Here is a 23,548-nt window from a genome sequence, read left to right on the forward strand (position 1 = left end):
CACCCAGGCCTCAGACCCTCATTCACCCAGGCCTCAGACCCTCATTCACCCAGGTTCAGATCCTCATTCACCCAGGCCTCAGACCCCCATTCACTCAGGCCTCACACCCTCTTTCACCCAGGCCTCAGACCCTCATTCACCCAGGCCTCAGACGCTCATTCACCCAGGCCTCAGACCCTCATTCACCCAGGCCTCAGACCCTCATTCACCCAGATTCAGATCCTCATTCACCCAGGCCTCAGACCCCCATTCACTCAGGCTTCAGACCCTCATTCACCCAGGTTCAGATCCTCATTCACCCAGGCCTCAGACCCTCATTCATCCAGGCCACAGACCCTCATTCACCCAGGTTCAGATCCTCATTCACCCAGGCCTCAGACCCTCATTCATCCAGGCCACAGACCCTCATTCACCCAGGCCTCAGACCCTCATTCACTCAGGCCTCAGACCCTCATTCACCCAGGCCTCAGACCCTGATTCACCCAGGCCTCAGACCCTCATTTACCCAGGCCTCAGACCCTTATTCACCCGGGCCTCAGACCCTCATTCACCCAGGCCACAGACCCTCATTCACCCAGGCCTCAGACCCTCATTCACCCAGGTTCAGATCCTCATTCACCCAGGCCTCAGACCCTCTTTCACCCAGGCCTCAGACCCTCATTCACGCAGGTTCAGATCCTCATTCACCCAGGCCTCAGACCCTTATTCACCCGGGCCTCAGACCCTCATTCGCCCAGGCCTCAGACCCTCATTAACCCAGGCCACAGACCCTCATTCACCCAGGCCACCGACCCTCATTAACTCAGGCCTCAGACCCTCATTCACCCGGGCCTCAGACCCTCATTCACCCAGGCTTCAGACCCTCATTCACTCAGGCCTCAGACTCTCATTCACTCAGGCTTCAGACCCTCATTAACTCAGGCTTCAGACCCTCATTCACCCAGGCTTCAGACCCTCATTCACTCAGGCTTCAGACCCTCATTCACCCAGGCTTCAGACCCTCATTCACTCAGGCCTCAGACCCTCATTCACCCAGGCCTCAGGACCCTCATTTATCCAGGCCTCAGACCCTTATTCTCCCGGGCCTCAGACCCTCATTCACCCTGGCCACAGACCCTCATTCACCCAGACCTCAGGCCCTCATTCAACCAGGCCTCAGATCCTCATTCACCCAGGCCTCAGACCCTCATTTACCCAGGCCTCAGACCCTTATTCACCCGGGCCTCAGACCCTCATTCACCCAGGCCACAGACCCTCATTCACCCAGGCCTCAGACCCTCATTCACCCAGGTTCAGATCCTCATTCACCCAGGCCTCAGACCCTCTTTCACCCAGGCCTCAGACCCTCATTCACGCAGGTTCAGATCCTCATTCACCCAGGCCTCAGACCCTTATTCACCCGGGCCTCAGACCCTCATTCGCCCAGGCCTCAGACCCTCATTAACCCAGGCCACAGACCCTCATTCACCCAGGCCACCGACCCTCATTAACTCAGGCCTCAGACCCTCATTCACCCGGGCCTCAGACCCTCATTCACCCAGGCTTCAGACCCTCATTCACTCAGGCCTCAGACCCTCATTCACTCAGGCTTCAGACCCTCATTAACTCAGTCTTCAGACCCTCATTCACCCAGGCTTCAGACCCTCATTCACTCAGGCTTCAGACCCTCATTCACCCAGGCTTCAGACCCTCATTCACTCAGGCCTCAGACCCTCATTCACCCAGGCCTCAGGACCCTCATTTATCCAGGCCTCAGACCCTTATTCTCCCGGGCCTCAGACCCTCATTCACCCTGGCCACAGACCCTCATTCACCCAGACCTCAGGCCCTCATTCAACCAGGCCTCAGATCCTCATTCACCCAGGCCTCAGAACCCTCATTAATCCAGGCTTCAGACCCTCATTCACCCAGGCCACAGAGCCTCATTCACCCAGGCCACAGACCCTCATTCACGCAGGCCTCGGACCCTCATTCACCCAGGCCTCAGATCCTCATTCACCCAGGCCTCAGACCCTCATTCACCCTGGCTTCAGACCCTCATTAACCCAGGCCTCAGACCCTCATTCACTCAGGCCTCGGACCCTCTTTCACCCAGGCCTCAGACCCTCATTCACCCAGGCCTCAGACCCTCATTCACTCAGGCCTCAGACCCTCATTCACCCGGGCTTCAGACCCTCATTCACCCGGGCCTCAGACCCTCATTCACCCAGGCCTCAGACCCTCATTAACCTAGGCTTCAGACACTCATTCACCCAGGTCTCAGCCCCTCATTTACCTAGGCCTCAGACCCTCATTCACCCAGGCCTCAGACCCTCATTCACCCCGGCCTCAGACCCTCATCCACCCAGGCCTCAGACCCTCATCCACCCAGGCCTCAGACCCTCATCCACCCAGGCCTCAGACCCTCATTCACCCGGGCCTCAGACCCTCATTCACCCCGGCCTCAGACCCTCATCCACCCAGGCCTCAGACCCTCATCCACCCAGGCCGCAGACTCTCATTCACCCAGGCCTGCGACCTCATTCCCCAGGCCTCAGACCCTCATTCACCCAGGCCTCAGATCCACATTCACCTAGGCTTCAGACCCTCATTCATCCAGGCCTCAGACCCTCATTCACCCAGGCCTCAGACCCTCATTCACTCAGGCCTCAGACCTTCATTCACCCAGGCCTCAGACCCTCATTAACCCAGGCTTCAGACCCTCAATCACCCAAGTTCAGACCCTCATTCACCCAGGCCTCAGACCCTCATTCACTCAGGCTGCAGACACTCATTAACTCAGGCCTCAGACCCTCATTCGCCCAGGCCTCAGACCCTCATTCACCCAGGCCTCAGACCCTCATTAACCCAGGCCACAGACCCTCATTCACCCAGGCCTCAGACCCTCTTTCACCCAGGCTTCAGACCCTCATTCACTCAGGCCTCAGACCCTCATTCACCCAGGCCTCAGGACCCTCATTTATCCAGGCCTCAGACCCTTATTCTCCCGGGCCTCAGACCCTCATTCACCCTGGCCACAGACCCTCATTCACCCAGACCTCAGGCCCTCATTCAACCAGGCCTCAGATCCTCATTCACCCAGGCTTCAGACCCTCATTTACCCAGGCCTCAGACCCTTATTCACCCGGGCCTCAGACCCTCATTCACCCAGGCCACAGACCCTCATTCACCCAGGCCTCAGACCCTCATTCACCCAGGTTCAGATCCTCATTCACCCAGGCCTCAGACCCTCTTTCACCCAGGCCTCAGACCCTCATTCACGCAGGTTCAGATCCTCATTCACCCAGGCCTCAGACCCTTATTCACCCGGGCCTCAGACCCTCATTCGCCCAGGCCTCAGACCCTCATTAACCCAGGCCACAGACCCTCATTCACCCAGGCCACCGACCCTCATTAACTCAGGCCTCAGACCCTCATTCACCCGGGCCTCAGACCCTCATTCACCCAGGCTTCAGACCCTCATTCACTCAGGCCTCAGACCCTCATTCACTCAGGCTTCAGACCCTCATTAACTCAGTCTTCAGACCCTCATTCACCCAGGCTTCAGACCCTCATTCACTCAGGCTTCAGACCCTCATTCACCCAGGCTTCAGACCCTCATTCACTCAGGCCTCAGACCCTCATTCACCCAGGCCTCAGGACCCTCATTTATCCAGGCCTCAGACCCTTATTCTCCCGGGCCTCAGACCCTCATTCACCCTGGCCACTGACCCTCATTCACCCAGACCTCAGACCCTCATTCAACCAGGCCTCAGATCCTCATTCACCCAGGCCTCAGACCCTCATTAATCCAGGCTTCAGACCCTCATTCACCCAGGCCACAGAGCCTCATTCACCCAGGCCACAGACCCTCATTCACGCAGGCCTCGGACCCTCATTCACCCAGGCCTCAGATCCTCATTCACCCAGGCCTCAGACCCTCATTCACCCTGGCTTCAGACCCTCATTAACCCAGGCCTCAGACCCTCATTCACTCAGGCCTCGGACCCTCTTTCACCCAGGCCTCAGACCCTCATTCACCCAGGCCTCAGACCCTCATTCACTCAGGCCTCAGACCCTCATTCACCCGGGCTTCAGACCCTCATTCACCCGGGCCTCAGACCCTCATTCACCCAGGCCTCAGACCCTCATTAACCTAGGCTTCAGACACTCATTCACCCAGGTCTCAGCCCCTCATTTACCTAGGCCTCAGACCCTCATTCACCCAGGCCTCAGACCCTCATTCACCCCGGCCTCAGACCCTCATCCACCCAGGCCTCAGACCCTCATCCACCCAGGCCTCAGACCCTCATCCACCCAGGCCTCAGACCCTCATTCACCCGGGCTTCAGACCCTCATTCACCCCGGCCTCAGACCCTCATCCACCCAGGCCTCAGACCCTCATCCACCCAGGCCGAAGACTCTCATTCACCCAGGCCTGCGACCTCATTCCCCCAGGCCTCAGACCCTCATTCACCCAGGCCTCAGATCCACATTCACCTAGGCTTCAGACCCTCATTCATCCAGGCCTCAGACCCTCATTCACCCAGGCCTCAGACCCTCATTCACTCAGGCCTCAGACCTTCATTCACCCAGGCCTCAGACCCTCATTAACCCAGGCTTCAGACCCTCAATCACCCAAGTTCAGACCCTCATTCACCCAGGCCTCAGACCCTCATTCACTCAGGCTGCAGACACTCATTAACTCAGGCCTCAGACCCTCATTCGCCCAGGCCTCAGACCCTCATTCACCCAGGCCTCAGACCCTCATTAACCCAGGCCACAGACCCTCATTCACCCAGGCCTCAGACCCTCTTTCACCCAGGCCTCAGACCCTCATTCACGCAGGTTCAGATCCTCATTCACCCAGGCCTCAGACCCTTATTCACCCGGGCCTCAGACCCTCATTCGCCCAGGCCTCAGACCCTCATTAACCCAGGCCACAGACCCTCATTCACCCAGGCCACCGACCCTCATTAACTCAGGCCTCAGACCCTCATTCACCCGGGCCTCAGACCCTCATTCACCCAGGCTTCAGACCCTCATTCACTCAGGCCTCAGACCCTCATTCACTCAGGCTTCAGACCCTCATTAACTCAGGCTTCAGACCCTCATTCACCCAGGCTTCAGACCCTCATTCACCCAGGCTTCAGACCCTCATTCACCCAGGCTTCAGACCCTCATTCACTCAGGCCTCAGACCCTCATTCACCCAGGCCTCAGGACCCTCATTTATCCAGGCCTCAGACCCTTATTCTCCCGGGCCTCAGACCCTCATTCACCCTGGCCACAGACCCTCATTCACCCAGACCTCAGGCCCTCATTCAACCAGGCCTCAGATCCTCATTCACCCAGGCCTCAGACCCTCATTAATCCAGGCTTTAGACCCTCATTCACCCAGGCCACAGAGCCTCATTCACCCAGGCCACAGACCCTCATTCACGCAGGCCTCGGACCCTCATTCACCCAGGCCTCAGATCCTCATTCACCCAGGCCTCAGACCCTCATTCACCCTGGCTTCAGACCCTCATTAACCCAGGCCTCAGACCCTCATTCACTCAGGCCTCGGACCCTCTTTCACCCAGGCCTCAGACCCTCATTCACCCAGGCCTCAGACCCTCATTCACTCAGGCCTCAGACCCTCATTCACCCGGGCTTCAGACCCTCATTCACCCGGGCCTCAGACCCTCATTCACCCAGGCCTCAGACCCTCATTAACCTAGGCTTCAGACACTCATTCACCCAGGTCTCAGCCCCTCATTTACCTAGGCCTCAGACCCTCATTCACCCAGGCCTCAGACCCTCATTCACCCCGGCCTCAGACCCTCATCCACCCAGGCCTCAGACCCTCATCCACCCAGGCCTCAGACCCTCATCCACCCAGGCCTCAGATCCTCATTCACCCAGGCCTCAGACCCTCATTAATCCAGGCTTTAGACCCTCATTCACCCAGGCCACAGAGCCTCATTCACCCAGGCCACAGACCCTCATTCACGCAGGCCTCGGACCCTCATTCACCCAGGCCTCAGATCCTCATTCACCCAGGCCTCAGACCCTCATTCACCCTGGCTTCAGACCCTCATTAACCCAGGCCTCAGACCCTCATTCACTCAGGCCTCGGACCCTCTTTCACCCAGGCCTCAGACCCTCATTCAACCAGGCCTCAGATCCTCATTCACCCAGGCTTCAGACCCTCATTTACCCAGGCCTCAGACCCTTATTCACCCGGGCCTCAGACCCTCATTCACCCAGGCCACAGACCCTCATTCACCCAGGCCTCAGACCCTCATTCACCCAGGTTCAGATCCTCATTCACCCAGGCCTCAGACCCTCTTTCACCCAGGCCTCAGACCCTCATTCACGCAGGTTCAGATCCTCATTCACCCAGGCCTCAGACCCTTATTCACCCGGGCCTCAGACCCTCATTCGCCCAGGCCTCAGACCCTCATTAACCCAGGCCACAGACCCTCATTCACCCAGGCCACCGACCCTCATTAACTCAGGCCTCAGACCCTCATTCACCCGGGCCTCAGACCCTCATTCACCCAGGCTTCAGACCCTCATTCACTCAGGCCTCAGACCCTCATTCACTCAGGCTTCAGACCCTCATTAACTCAGTCTTCAGACCCTCATTCACCCAGGCTTCAGACCCTCATTCACTCAGGCTTCAGACCCTCATTCACCCAGGCTTCAGACCCTCATTCACTCAGGCCTCAGACCCTCATTCACCCAGGCCTCAGGACCCTCATTTATCCAGGCCTCAGACCCTTATTCTCCCGGGCCTCAGACCCTCATTCACCCTGGCCACTGACCCTCATTCACCCAGACCTCAGACCCTCATTCAACCAGGCCTCAGATCCTCATTCACCCAGGCCTCAGACCCTCATTAATCCAGGCTTCAGACCCTCATTCACCCAGGCCACAGAGCCTCATTCACCCAGGCCACAGACCCTCATTCACGCAGGCCTCGGACCCTCATTCACCCAGGCCTCAGATCCTCATTCACCCAGGCCTCAGACCCTCATTCACCCTGGCTTCAGACCCTCATTAACCCAGGCCTCAGACCCTCATTCACTCAGGCCTCGGACCCTCTTTCACCCAGGCCTCAGACCCTCATTCACCCAGGCCTCAGACCCTCATTCACTCAGGCCTCAGACCCTCATTCACCCGGGCTTCAGACCCTCATTCACCCGGGCCTCAGACCCTCATTCACCCAGGCCTCAGACCCTCATTAACCTAGGCTTCAGACACTCATTCACCCAGGTCTCAGCCCCTCATTTACCTAGGCCTCAGACCCTCATTCACCCAGGCCTCAGACCCTCATTCACCCCGGCCTCAGACCCTCATCCACCCAGGCCTCAGACCCTCATCCACCCAGGCCTCAGACCCTCATCCACCCAGGCCTCAGACCCTCATTCACCCGGGCTTCAGACCCTCATTCACCCCGGCCTCAGACCCTCATCCACCCAGGCCTCAGACCCTCATCCACCCAGGCCGAAGACTCTCATTCACCCAGGCCTGCGACCTCATTCCCCCAGGCCTCAGACCCTCATTCACCCAGGCCTCAGATCCACATTCACCTAGGCTTCAGACCCTCATTCATCCAGGCCTCAGACCCTCATTCACCCAGGCCTCAGACCCTCATTCACTCAGGCCTCAGACCTTCATTCACCCAGGCCTCAGACCCTCATTAACCCAGGCTTCAGACCCTCAATCACCCAAGTTCAGACCCTCATTCACCCAGGCCTCAGACCCTCATTCACTCAGGCTGCAGACACTCATTAACTCAGGCCTCAGACCCTCATTCGCCCAGGCCTCAGACCCTCATTCACCCAGGCCTCAGACCCTCATTAACCCAGGCCACAGACCCTCATTCACCCAGGCCTCAGACCCTCTTTCACCCAGGCCTCAGACCCTCATTCACGCAGGTTCAGATCCTCATTCACCCAGGCCTCAGACCCTTATTCACCCGGGCCTCAGACCCTCATTCGCCCAGGCCTCAGACCCTCATTAACCCAGGCCACAGACCCTCATTCACCCAGGCCACCGACCCTCATTAACTCAGGCCTCAGACCCTCATTCACCCGGGCCTCAGACCCTCATTCACCCAGGCTTCAGACCCTCATTCACTCAGGCCTCAGACCCTCATTCACTCAGGCTTCAGACCCTCATTAACTCAGGCTTCAGACCCTCATTCACCCAGGCTTCAGACCCTCATTCACCCAGGCTTCAGACCCTCATTCACCCAGGCTTCAGACCCTCATTCACTCAGGCCTCAGACCCTCATTCACCCAGGCCTCAGGACCCTCATTTATCCAGGCCTCAGACCCTTATTCTCCCGGGCCTCAGACCCTCATTCACCCTGGCCACAGACCCTCATTCACCCAGACCTCAGGCCCTCATTCAACCAGGCCTCAGATCCTCATTCACCCAGGCCTCAGACCCTCATTAATCCAGGCTTTAGACCCTCATTCACCCAGGCCACAGAGCCTCATTCACCCAGGCCACAGACCCTCATTCACGCAGGCCTCGGACCCTCATTCACCCAGGCCTCAGATCCTCATTCACCCAGGCCTCAGACCCTCATTCACCCTGGCTTCAGACCCTCATTAACCCAGGCCTCAGACCCTCATTCACTCAGGCCTCGGACCCTCTTTCACCCAGGCCTCAGACCCTCATTCACCCAGGCCTCAGACCCTCATTCACTCAGGCCTCAGACCCTCATTCACCCGGGCTTCAGACCCTCATTCACCCGGGCCTCAGACCCTCATTCACCCAGGCCTCAGACCCTCATTAACCTAGGCTTCAGACACTCATTCACCCAGGTCTCAGCCCCTCATTTACCTAGGCCTCAGACCCTCATTCACCCAGGCCTCAGACCCTCATTCACCCCGGCCTCAGACCCTCATCCACCCAGGCCTCAGACCCTCATCCACCCAGGCCTCAGACCCTCATCCACCCAGGCCTCAGACCCTCATTCACCCGGGCCTCAGACCCTCATTCACCCCGGCCTCAGACCCTCATCCACCCAGGCCTCAGACCCTCATCCACCCAGGCCGCAGACTCTCATTCACCCAGGCCTGCGACCTCATTCCCCCAGGCCTCAGACCCTCATTCACCCAGGCCTCAGATCCACATTCACCTAGGCTTCAGACCCTCATTCATCCAGGCCTCAGACCCTCATTCACCCAGGCCTCAGACCCTCATTCACTCAGGCCTCAGACCTTCATTCACCCAGGCCTCAGACCCTCATTAACCCAGGCTTCAGACCCTCAATCACCCAAGTTCAGACCCTCATTCACCCAGGCCTCAGACCCTCATTCACTCAGGCTGCAGACACTCATTAACTCAGGCCTCAGACCCTCATTCGCCCAGGCCTCAGACCCTCATTCACCCAGGCCTCAGACCCTCATTAACCCAGGCCACAGACCCTCATTCACCCAGGCCTCAGACCCTCATTCGCCCAGGCCTCAGACCCTCATTTACCCGGTCCTCAGACCCTTATTCACCCGGGCCTCAGACCCTCATTCACCCAAGCCTCAGACCCTCATTAACCCAGGCCACAGACCCTCATTCACCCAGACCTCAGACCCTCATTAACCCAGGCCTTAGATCCTCATTCACCCTGGCCACAGACCCTCATTCACCCAGGCCTCAGACCCTCATTCACCCAGGCTTCAGACCCACATTCACCCAGGCCTCGGACCCTCATTCACCCAGGCCTCAGATCCTCATTCACCCAGGCCTCAGACCCTCATTAACCCAGGCTTCAGACCCACATTCACCCAGGCCTCGGACCCTCATTCACCCAGGCCTCAGATCCTCATTCACCCAGGCCTCAGACCCTCATTCACCCATGCCTCAGACCCTCATTCACTCAGGCCTCAGACCCTCATTCACCCGGGATTCAGACCCTCATTCATCCGGGCCTCAGACCCTCATTAACCCAGGCTTCAGACACTCATTCACCCAGGCGTCAGACCCTCATTCATCCAGGCCTCAGCCCCTTTTTCACCCAGGCCTCAGACCCTCATTCACCCAGGCCTCAGACCCTCATTCACCCAGGCCTCAGATCCTCATTCGCCCAGGCCTCAGACCCTCATTCACCCAGGCCTCAGACCCTCATTCACCCAGGCCTCAGACCCTCATTCACCCAGGCCTCAGACCCTCATTTACTCAGGCTGCAGACACTCATTAACTCAGGCCTCAGACCCTCATTCGCCCAGGCCTCAGACCCTCATTCACTCAGGCCTCAGACCCTCATTAACCCAGGCTTCAGACCCACATTCACCCAGGCCTCGGACCCTCATTCACCCAGGCCTCAGATCCTCATTCACCCAGGCCTCAGACCCTCATTCACCCGGGATTCAGACCCTCATTCATCCGGGCCTCAGACCCTCATTCACCCAGGCCTCAGACACGCATTCACCCAGGCCTCAGACCCTCATTGATCCAGGCCTCAGACACTCATCCACCCGGGCCTCAGACCCTCATTCACCCAGGCGTCAGACCCTCATTCACCCCGGCCTCAGACCCTCATTCACCCCGGCCTCAGACCCTCATTCACCCAGGCCTCAGACACGCATTCACCCAGGCCTCAGACCCTCATTGATCCAGGCCTCAGACACTCATCCACCCGGGCCTCAGACCCTCATTCACCCAGGCCTCAGACCCTCATTCACCCCGGCCTCAGACCCTCATCCACCCAGGCCTCAGCCCCTTATTCACCCAGGCCTCAGACCCTCATTCTCTCAGGCCTCAGACACTCATTCACCCAGGTCTCAGACCATCATTCACCCAGGCCTCAGACCCTCATTCACCCCGGCCTCAGACCCTCATCCACCCAGGCCTCAGACCCTCATCCACCCAGGCCTCAGACCCTCATTCATCCAGGCCTCAGACCCTCATTCACCCGGGCCTCAGACCCTCATTCACCTGGGCCTCAGACCCTCATTCACTCAGGCCTCAGACCCTCATTCACCCAGGCTTCAGACCCTCATTCACCCAGGCCACAGACACTCATTCACCCAGGCCTCAGACCCTCATTCACCCTGGCGTCAGACCCTCATTTACCCACGCCTCAGACCCTCATTCACCCAGGCTTCAGACCCTCATTCACTCAGGCCTCAGACCCTCATTCACCCAGGCCTCAAACCCTCATTTACCCAGGCCTCAGACCCTCATTCACCCAGGTCTCAGACCCTCATTCACGCAGGCCTCAGACCCTCATTCACCCAGGTCTCAGACCCTCATTCACTCAGGCCTCAGACCCTCATTCACCCAGGCTTCAGACCCTCATTCACCCAGGCCTCAGACCCTCATTCACCCAGGCCTCAGACCCTCATTCACCCAGGCCTCAGACCCTCATTTACCCAGGCCTCAGACCCTTATTCCCCCGGGCCTCAGACCCTCATTCGCCCAGGCCTCAGACCCTCATTAACCCAGGCTTCAGACCCACATTCACCCAGGCCTCGGACCCTCATTCACCCAGGCCTCAGATCCTCGTTCACCCAGGCCTCAGACCCTCATTCACCCATGCCTCAGACCCTCATTCACTCAGGCCTCAGACCCTCATTCACCCGGGATTCAGACCCTCATTCATCCGGGCCTCAGACCCTCATTAACCCAGGCTTCAGACACTCATTCACCCAGGCGTCAGACCCTCATTCATCCAGGCCTCAGCCCCTTTTTCACCCAGGCCTCAGACCCTCATTCACCCAGGCCTCAGACCCTCATTCACCCAGGCCTCAGATCCTCATTCGCCCAGGCCTCAGACCCTCATTCACCCAGGCCTCAGACCCTCATTCACCCAGGCCTCAGACCCTCATTCACCCAGGCCTCAGACCCTCATTTACTCAGGCTGCAGACACTCATTAACTCAGGCCTCAGACCCTCATTCGCCCAGGCCTCAGACCCTCATTCACTCAGGCCTCAGACCCTCATTAACCCAGGCTTCAGACCCACATTCACCCAGGCCTCGGACCCTCATTCACCCAGGCCTCAGACCCTCATTCACCCGGGATTCAGACCCTCATTCATCCGGGCCTCAGACCCTTATTCACCCAGGCCTCAGACCCTCATTAACCCAGGCTTCAGACACGCATTCACCCAGGCCTCAGACCCTCATTGATCCAGGCCTCAGACACTCATCCACCCAGGCCTCAGACCCTCATTCACCCCGGCCTCAGACCCTCATCCACCCAGGCCTCAGCCCCTTATTCACCCAGGCCTCAGACCCTCATTCTCTCAGGCCTCAGACACTCATTCACCCAGGTCTCAGACCATCATTCACCCAGGCCTCAGACCCTCATTCACCCCGGCCTCAGACCCTCATCCACCCAGGCCTCAGACCCTCATCCACCCAGGCCTCAGACCCTCATTCATCCAGGCCTCAGACCCTCATTCACCCGGGCCTCAGACCCTCATTCACCTGGGCCTCAGACCCTCATTCACTCAGGCCTCAGACCCTCATTCACCCAGGCTTCAGACCCTCATTCACCCAGGCCACAGACACTCATTCACCCAGGCCTCAGACCCTCATTCACCCTGGCGTCAGACCCTCATTTACCCACGCCTCAGACCCTCATTCACCCAGGCTTCAGACCCTCATTCACTCAGGCCTCAGACCCTCATTCACCCGGGCCTCAGACCCTCATTCACTCAGGCCTCAAACCCTCATTTACCCAGGCCTCAGACCCTCATTCACCCAGGTCTCAGACCCTCATTCACGCAGGCCTCAGACCCTCATTCACCCAGGTCTCAGACCCTCATTCACTCAGGCCTCAGACCCTCATTCACCCAGGCTTCAGACCCTCATTCACCCAGGCCTCAGACCCTCATTCCCCCAGGCCTCAGACCCTCATTCACCCAGGCCTCAGACCCTCATTTACCCAGGCCTCAGACCCTTATTCACCCGGGCCTCAGACCCTCATTCGCCCAGGCCTCAAACCCTCATTAACCCAGGCCTCAGACCCTCATTTACCCAGGCCTCAGACCTCATTCACGCAGGCCTCAGACCCTCATTCACCCAGGTCTCAGACCCTCATTCACTCAGGCCTCAGACTCTCATTCACCCAGGCTTCAGACCCTCATTCACCCAGGCCTCAGACCCTCATTCCCCCAGGCCTCAGACCCTCATTCACCCAGTCCTCAGACCCTTATTCACCCGGGCCTCAGACCCTCATTCGCCCAGGCCTCAGACCCTCATTAACCCAGGCCACAGACCCTCATTCACCCAGGCCTCAGACCCTCATTCACCCAGGCTTCAGACCCTCATTCACTCAGGCCTCAGACCCTCATTCACTCAGGCTTCAGGCCCTCATTAACTCAGGCTTCAGACCCTCATTCACCCAGGCTTCAGACCCTCATTCACTCAGGCCTCAGACCCTCATTCACCCAGGCCTCAGACCCTCATTCACCCAGGCCTCAGACCCTTATTCTCCCGGGCCTCAGACCCTCATTCACCCTGGCCACAGACCCTCATTCACCCAGACCTCAGGCCCTCATTCAACCAGGCCTCAGATCCTCATTCACCCAGGCCTCAGACCCTCATTAATCCAGGCTTCAGACCCTCATTCACCCAGGCCAGAGACCCTCATTCACACAGGCCACAGACCCTCATTCACGCAGGCCTCGGACCCTCATTCACCCAGGCCTCAGATCCTCATTCACCCAGGCCTCAGACCCTCATTCACCCAGGTCTCAGACCCTCATTCACTCAGGCCTCAGACTCTCATTCACCCAGGCTTCAGACCCTCATTCACCCAGGCCACAGACCCTCATTCCCCCAGGCCTCAGACCCTCATTCACCCAGGCCTCAGACCCTCATTTAACCAGGCCTCAGACCCTTATTCACCCGGGCCTCAGACCCTCATTCGCCCAGGCCTCAGACCCTCATTAACCCAGGCCACAGACCCTCATTCACCCAGGCCTCAGACCCTCATTCACCCAGGCTTCAGACCCTCATTCACTCAGGCCTCAGACCCTCATTCACTCAGGCTTCAGACCCTCATTAACTCAGGCTTCAGACCCTCATTCACCCAGGCTTCAGACCCTCATTCACTCAGGCCTCAGACCCTCATTCACCCAGGCCTCAGACCCTCATTTACCCAGGCCTCAGACCCTTATTCTCCCGGGCCTCAGACCCTCATTCACCCTGGCCACAGACCCTCATTCACCCAGACCTCAGGCCCTCATTCAACCAGGCCTCAGATCCTCATTCACCCAGGCCTCAGACCCTCATTAATCCAGGCTTCAGACCCTCATTCACCCAGGCCACAGACCCTCATTCACCCAGGCCACAGACCCTCATTCACGCAGGCCTCGGACCCTCATTCACCCAGGCCTCAGATCCTCATTCACCCAGGCCTCAGACCCTCATTCACCCTGGCTTCAGACCCTCATTAACCCAGTCCTCAGACCCTCATTCACTCAGGCCTCGGACCCTCTTTCACCCAGGCCTCAGACCCTCATTCACCCAGGCCTCAGACCCTCCTTCACCCAGGCCTCAGACCCTCATTCACCCGGGCTTCAGACCCTCATTCACCCGGGCCTCAGACCCTCATTCACCCAGGCCTCAGACCCTCATTAACCCAGGCTTCAGACACTCATTCACCCAGGTCTCAGCCCCTCATTTACCCAGGCCTCAGACCCTCATTCACTCAGGCCTCAGACCCTCATTCACCCAGGCCTCAGACTCTCATTCTGTGGAAAAGTAAATTTTGCCATGTTCTGTGTCCCTACGCCTCATCCATCATATGTTATGTGTGCATGACCAATATGCATATGTTATTCCCCATGTCTGATTAATGACGCAATTACAGTTGTGTCCACCTCTGGTATGTCAGTTTCCAGTCCTCGTGAATACTACGAATATCAGGCCTATGTAAAGTTATGTTGCCACGTTTCTTAGTGTGCACGTTATTCCATTATAAAGTCCCCGTTTCTAGGCCCCAACAGGGCCCGGACCACAGATTCAGCTCCTGTCTCCTGAAAGCCTCGCTGAGGAGCGATACAGCCCCCACCTGTATCCTCGACCCTTCACTTACTTCCTGCCTCGCAGTGCCCGGTGCAGCTTGGCTCTGCCTCTGAGTCTGCCAAAAGTATGTTATAGTTCCAGTTATCAGTTCAGTCCTCCTTTTTTGCATTCCTAAGCTACTGAACTGCATCAATAGTTTCCGTCATTGTCTAGCCTATTCGGCTCCACGTTAGAGAAAATACTGTATTAATGGTCATTTAATATTCTTCATCACGCACTACATGTAGAATAATGCATGGTCCAGTCTTAGAGTCAAGTTAGCTTTTCCCCTCATGACTCCTAGTTTATATCAACATGTTCCCTAAACATCAGATACCAGATAGGGTTTAGGTACATGTCGCTCCGACCCTCCAGACTCTAGTCTCTGCTCCTAGCACAGAGTTCGTAGCCCCCAGCTTCTCCTAGTAACACGTCATTGCCAGTTTTCGCGCACCACCAGGTTAGAGGTCCCGGCTCCTTAGGTAGCCCCCTCCTATGTTTCCGCCCATTCATGACATATTCTGTTACGTTTTCATCACATGCCTAAGTATACTCCCAGTTACACCCCTTTTTACTGTTATCTTTCGCGACTGCTACGCGTCACGCCTTCTGCTCCACCCACTGTTACACCTACTGCAATGTAATGCTATGTGTTTGCGCTATGTATATAAGTCAATGTATTGTTATTAAAAGTTAGCGCGCTCATCCCAGATCAAGCCCCGGCAGCTGCTGGGCCCCAGTTGTCCTGCTGGGCCCTGTCACCTCTGTTCCTATGCAGGTTGTCCTGATCCTGTCCTTATGCTGTAATAAACCTGCAGAAACTCCTACTACCTCGAATCTTGACTCTTATTTTATTGAGCTATCTGTTATTCATTCATTCATCCAAAAATAGATCCGGTATTATTTATTTATATACCACATAATGGCGCCCGAATAGGGACTTGCCCTTTCCCCACGCGTCGGTGAAGCCACGCCGACCCCCTGACCCTCTGCAGCCGTGACGGAACCATACCGGCCACGTGCAGATATTTCTGCTTCAAGTATCCCTCAGGCCCACGGAGGAGACGGAGGAGGCGGTCCAGCATCCGAACGAGACGGTGGAGGAACGCGGCGAGTCCCGACCAGAGCCCAAGCCGAGAGTCCAAGGTCCGAGGTATCCGGAGGCCCACCCGTAACTGAAGTCCGAAGTTCGTCGTCCGTCGTCCAGTCCAGTCCGAGGCCTTCCGTTCCGTGCTGCCCGGTGAGTACCATTGCTGGGGTAGTATCTAGACAGGACCAATCTAAATTGACTCCTGGTCCGTGGGTTGGTGGTGCCCAGACTCACAAACGAAGTGTTCACCTAGGTGGATACGGGTCTTGATGCGTTCCTTTATGGGACCGGTATGTTCCGTACTGTTATAGCAGTGCATCTAGTAACTCTAGTCTGTTCCGTTCTCGAGAAAATCTGTTCTGTTTCTGTTCTCAGTATTTCAGGTAATATTCTGTTCGAACTGTTATTTATAATGTTCTTTATGTATTTTAATGTTGTGGTATGAGTGTGATGTGATTTCGTGTTTTTATTGTGTATTGTATTGTGTCCAGATTACAGTCCAGTCATGCCTATCTTTTCCAAGTTACGTCAGTTAAAAACTAGAAAGGGTCTGTTAGAAGAAGCGGTTCCTGTCCCACCTAGGGACAGTCCAGGTCATTTTATGTATCAGAAACATGGCATAAGCGCCATAATGTATCTAGATTTATGGGTAGAGTATACCAAACAGTTAGAAGAAAAGTATAGATGGCCCGTATCGGGTACATGGGATGCCGAATGTATCATGCGAGTAGAAGAAGCATTATGGAAAAAGAAAGCCAGACAGTCACAGAAAGATGCCATCGAGTTATGGCGTAAAGAAGCTCATAGAAGAACGGAAAAGGAAGTCAGAAAGTCAGAGTTAAGTAGAGAATCCCAAGAACGAGCCCAAGAAAGAGAATTAATCGAGATAGGTGAACAAGTCAAAACCGAACAGTCAGACAGACAGAGGCATGCCCTCATTAAGGGTATGTATCCTCTTCTTGCCGAGGGTGTGCCAAAAGCGACCCCAGAGGCATCCAGTAATTTCCCGCCACCATTAGTTCCGACCAAGCTACGTCACAAACAGACCGCAGCTGATATTTTTATTTCGTCCTACTTGGACGACACAGTCCCAGAATATGCAAATCCTGTTCGCGCTCCGCCAGTCCCTGTAAATCAGGCACTTCCCGCTCCTCCAGACACCGGGGTGCCCTTAACAGCTCCCCCGGGTCAGCCTGCCATACAAGTCCAGCCCACGTTACAATTACCGACCCTGCCAGGACGAAGAATGTCAATCGACGATTCTAGTCTAGGGGCCGTAGGAGGAGGTCCTCCTCAAACCCCGCCGCCACACAAGCGTTTAACATTACTCGAATTACATGCTCAAGCGTTACAGCGCACGCCTAAACATCAGTCTGTTACAGAAATCAGGCAAACCCTTACCGAATGTGTCTATGATCCAGTTCCAGGCGAATATAATATGGTTTTATATTCCTTACGTGTAAGGAGAGTGACCGAGTATCTAGTCACCTTGCCGAATATGAAAGAAGATCTAGACAGAATATATCGTTTCATCCGTACAGGGGATGATCCAGAAAGTATTGGCGAGATTATGTCTCAAAGGAAAGCCGAGATCCAGCTCATGATATTAAAGTTCCTGATCAATTGTCTAATAAGAGAACAAGATTACCCGTCTAAAGATTCTGCCGAAATGAGAATCCTGACAAGGTGGAGTGATAATATAGCCGAGGGCAAGCACAAGACCGTCGGTGCTATGGAGAGTATGTACAAGAAAATTCGTAAAGAAATAATAAAGATACACGAACAGCGTAAAGCAGCACAAGTAAGCGAGAAAGAAAGTATCTCTGATCCTGAAGAGGAAGACGAGAATTCCGCCAGAATAGCGTATGTAGGAAAATCTAGATTTCCAGATCGCCATTTACGTCTAGAACACAAGTCTATTTTTCATCATCCAGCACCAGAACTAGGTTCTCTAGAACAAGTATTTCAAGCTACCGATCACATTCTGAAATCACGAGTCGGTTACAGTGAATTAAGTACTATGCATGAACAAGAACTAGCCCGATCAGCAGTCCGGTGGATTACTGATTCTACCACTTTTCCAGACAAAATAGTGGCACAAATGTTTCTGAAACTGCCCCCAGCCGAGCAGCGACTGGTGGGTATGTATATGATCCAGCACCTCATTACTCTGTATGAGGGTCAACATTCTGATCCAGGTCCGTTACACGATATCCTGAACGAGTTACTCCAGTATAAATGGAGAGGTCTAGGTACCGATTTAGTTAGTGTCATTCTAGAACAGCGTCACAAATATAGAACGTTTCTGAATCCGCATTTTGTTCATGTCTCACCCCCAGAAAGTAAATCATTCTACATAGACAGACAGAATCCGTTACGAGAGGTCCACCCAGTCCAAGGGGCGGGTGGCGTAATGCAACGAGTGTTTGTATACACTCCGATTTCAAAGATGGAACTTCTTGAAATGAAGAAATTAATTCCCTGTCATGATAAAGATCCAGCAGGGTTCCATAGAGAATTAAAAGACATGCTCCGTATGGGAGAATACACTTACCCAGACATCATTAAAATGTTAAAGGTTCTGTTACCCGCAGGGGTATATGAAAAGTTAAAAGAAAAAGAATGGGAGGTGGGAGAGAAAAAGATCGATTGGGCAGCTCTAGAAGCTGAAGACAAGGCACGAGTACCAGGTACCGGTCTTGGAGATAAATGTAAAGAATTACCAGAATTATTGATTCAAGTTTTACCTAGATTATTGACAACGAGAAAAGAAGACTGGGATGCAATCTCAGCCTGTAAACAGAAACAAGACGAAGATATTAGTGATTTTTATTCTAGATTTGAGAAATGTTTCAGTATTAACAGTGGTCTCAAGACAAGTAGTGAGTCATACCCTCATCTTTTTGTTACCAAATTAGTCGAGAATTCAAGTCCACAAATTAAAAATCGAGTTTTGAAAGTCGAAAGCACCTGGCAAGCTAATACCCCGTCCCAGATGCTCCAGATGCTCCAGTATCACCAGAATAGAATCAGGGAAGAGCAAGAACACGAGAGAAAACGTATGAAAGACACGAAAATGAAAGTGCTAGTTGCACAATCTGTTCCTCAAGACAGTCAGAAGAGGGGTCCAAATCAAGCCAATCAAGCCAGTCATCCTGCAGCTCCCGTTAAAGGGAACTGCAATTATTGTAAACAGCCAGGTCATTTTATAAACGAGTGTGCAGTTCTGAAACATAATATAGCTACTGGTAAGACTAAAGAAAGACCACGTCCGCCGAGACAAGAACAAGTTTCACAGATTCCTCAGTCACAGAATGCACAACAGACAGTTACAGTACCGCAGCCTATTGCTGCAACACAGCACGTTACATCGCAGATGTACCAGTATGCACAGTCTGAGTATCCAGAGTACCAGCCATATTCATGAAACAGCCTAGAGAGGGAGGTAGGCTTGCCTCTCATCGAGATACCTGTAGATCAAGAAGGTCCCTATGTTCACAGTCAAGTATTAGGGAAAGACAGAAAGTTTTTGATCGATACAGGGGCAAGTAGGACCACAATTAGTCATGCCGAAGTTCCAGGGGCTCCGCTCTCAGGCTCAAGAAATGTTTCCCTTGGATTTTCAGGAAAGCCAATAGTTAATGAGATATCTAAGCCAGTTACTCTAGAAGTAGGTCCATTGTCCCGTACTACTGATCTGTTACTTACTAAGTCATGTCCAGAAAATCTGTTAGGCATTAAAACACTGAAAGAGTTAGGTGCAGTCATTTGCTGTTCCCCAGAGGGAATACGTCTGTTCCTACGTGACTTTAAGGGTCACTATGTATTACGAGATTTTGATTCAAGATTGTCTAATGTTCCGCAGCATCTATGGGCGCAAGGTCCAACTGATGTAGGTTACATGCAAATCACACCCCATCGTGTGACTCTCAAACCAGGTGTAGTGTTACCCCGAATCAGACAGTACAGATTGCCACCTGAGGCTGTAGCAGCCTTATCCAAAATTATTGACGAGCTCATGGCTCAAGGAGTAGTTGTAGAAACTGACTCCAATGTATGCAATTCTCCGATCATTCCAGTCATGAAACGTACTGATCCGAATGCACCCCCAGTATATCGATTAGTGATTGATTTACGAGAGCTTAATAAATGTATTATTCCTCAGTACCCAGTTGTCCCAGACATCTCTTCCCTGTTAACTGCTATTGATTCCGAAGCCATGTTTTTCACTGTCATTGACCTCAAGAATGCATTTTTTAGTGTTCCAATTCATCCAGACAGCCAGTTTCTTTTCGGATTTTGTTTAAATGGAAGGAGCTATATGTTTACACGCGCTCCTCAAGGTTTCACAGAAAGCCCTAGTATTTACAGTCAAGCACTCAAGAGACAACTAGACAACATTCACATGCCAACTGACACTGCCCTGCTCCAGTATGTCGATGATCTCCTGATCACAGCCCGTTCTGAACGTGCTTGCGAGCGAGCATCCCTTACAGTCTTGTATTTTCTAGCCGAAATGGGGCACAAGGTGTCACCTTCGAAGCTTCAATTCTGTGTCCAGCAAGTGGTATACTTAGGACACTTACTGTCCAAGAGGGGTAGGCAGTTGACACCCGACCGTATCCAGTTAATAGCGAGTCTTCCCCAGCCCAGAACCCAGAAGGAGGTACGTGCCTTTATCGGCCTTACTTCTTATTGTAGACAATGGATTCCCCAGTATGCATTTCTAGCCAAGCCACTGATACAGTTAACGACACAGGAGGCAGCCGTATCGACTGTCCTCCCTTGGACATCTGACCATACACTTAGTTTCAACGAGTTAAAGAAAGCCCTATGTCAAGCTCCAGTTCTAGCTACACCGAACTACAGTAAGCCTTTTACACTTTTCGTTACTGAACGCGAAGGTACAGCATTATCTGTTCTCACACAAGATCAAGCAGGACAATACAAGCCCTGTGCTTATTTTTCGAGCACATTAGATCCAGTCGCCCAGGCGTTGCCTGCGTGCCTCAAGTCAGTTGCAGCCACAGCACTAGCTATCAGACAAAGTGATTCCATAGTTTTAGGACATTCCCTGACAGTACAAGTCCCACATTCAGTAGAAGTTCTTTTAAACCGAACACAAACTCAGCACTTGACAATTGCACGTTTAACAGGTTATGAATTGACACTGTTCCAGCCACACATAGAAATTAGACGCTGCAACGTCCTGAATCCTGCTACACTGTTACCATCAGTTAATTCAAATCCAGACCCACATGACTGTGTGGAAGTAGTTAATATTACGACAAAGCCAAGACAAGACCTGACAGATATTCCGTTACCAGATCCCGACCTGACACTTTATGTGGATGGTTCATGTATGAGAACAAGTACAGGAGAACTAGTCGCCGCGTATGCAGTAACTACCGACACCGAAGTTATTGAGACACACCGTATTGACACCCTGTCCGCTCAAGCAGCAGAGCTAGTCGCTCTGACACAAGCCTGTATACACGCCAAGAACCTGAAAGTTAATGTTTACACAGATTCACGTTACGCATTCGGAGTTGTACACGACTTCGGAGTGCTCTGGCAGGAGAGAGGTTTCATGACTTCTCATGGAACCAAGATTCAGCATGGTCTCCTTATTCAAGCCCTGTTAGAAGCCATACATTTACCGACATCTATCGCTATCATGAAGTGCAAAGCACATACGAAAGTTACTGACATTATTTCCCAAGGTAATGATCTAGCAGACCGCACAGCCAAGCTTACAGCACAGACTCCAGACACTCCAGTTAACATGACACATACTCCAGATCCGATTACATGCATGACAGTTAAGGACCCTACACAAGATGTCATAGACATCCAGTTACATGCTACTCCCGATGAAATCAAGAAATGGTCTGAACAAGGAGGGGTCCAGACAGATCAAGGATGGTTAACGAAGGGTAGAGCCACATGGTTTCTCCCCGACTCTATGGTTCAAGTCATTATCAATACCGCACATAGTCCAGCACATTTAGGAGAAAAAGCTATGTTAGACAGTATCCAGAACATTTGGTTCAACAAGCATTTACGAGCTGCAGCCAAGCAGAAAGTCCGCACCTGTATGATATGTTGTCAGTTTAATCCAGGTAAAAGTGTCCCGGTGGAACAAGGTGGTTTCCAGCCCCCTGACCACCCTTTTGAGGTCCTCCAGATGGATTATATTCAGATGGAGCGATGTCGAGGTTTCAAGTATGTCCTTGTGGTTGTATGCGCTTTGTCCAGGTGGACAGAAGCATATCCAGTCCCAGATTACACAGCCGCGACCACTGCCAAGCAGTTGGTTCGTGAGTTTTTCCCTAGATATGGACTCCCTAGAGTCGTATATTCTGATAACGGCCAGCCATTCTCATCTGAACTGATGAAGCACGTTTCCCTTTTGTTAGGGTACCAGTGGAAGTTCCATTGTGTACGCCATCCTGAAGCAGCCGGTCTGGTCGAGAGACATAACCAGACTCTGAAAATCCGTATCGCAAAAGTTTGTAAAGAAAAAGGTGTGGACTGGCTAGTAGCTCTGCCAGTCGCTTTGTTTTATATGCGCATGGTCGCACATTCCAGATCAGGTCTGTCCCCGTATGAGGTCGTATTCGGCCGCCCCCCTAACATGTGGGGTACTCCTAGACCCCGAAGTATTACTGATGTTTCATGTAATATGCTGACAGATTACCTAGCTTCCTTGATGTCTGCCCTCAACTCATGTCGTTCACAGGTTGCTGCCGCCTTTCCAGACAATACCGAGGTGGCACCGCACAAGATCGTTCCAGGCTCCCTAGTGATGGTCCGGAATTTCGACAGATCAAGTCCGCTGGAACCACGTTGGAAAGAGCCACGTCAGGTCCTCTTGACCACCCGTACCGCCGTCAAGTTGGAAGGCAGAAAAGGATGGATCCACCTTTCTCATGTTAAACTTTTTAAAGGACTGAAATCCGTTTCTAAAAACATTTCCCAGGATTTGAAGGACTGCCAGAATATTGCTCTTAAGGACTGTCCCGCACAAGACATTATTACAACCCCTCCCCCGTTAGAGAAAACTCCGCAACAGGAGTATAAGTTAAAGCTCAGGTCTAGTAAAATAAGTCAGTCAGTTTGATTGTATAAGTCCTCCCCTAGGTGAAACGGTTAGACTGTTTCTGACATGTATAAAATAGACCCCCATAGTGAGAGAGTTAGTCGAAGTTCAATTCAGTGTATCGTTTTTCTGAGTTTCGTATTATTCATCAGCATTTTGATTTCCTGCACCAGCTATGCATTCTATCTGTATTTTCCAGTTCCTCATGCTAATATGTCTGCTAATGCTACAATAGAGCACACGTTTAGTGATCTGCCTCCTCACGAATATTCTTACCGCCTCGCTATGCGTAACAATTCTTTTATCCGTATGTTACATTACTCACACCAGACCAGCAATGCTACTAATTGTTGGGTGTGTGG

This window comes from Lissotriton helveticus, chromosome 4_1, assembly GCF_964261635.1.
Source record: "Lissotriton helveticus chromosome 4_1, aLisHel1.1, whole genome shotgun sequence".
Taxonomy (NCBI): Eukaryota; Metazoa; Chordata; class Amphibia; order Caudata; family Salamandridae; genus Lissotriton; species Lissotriton helveticus.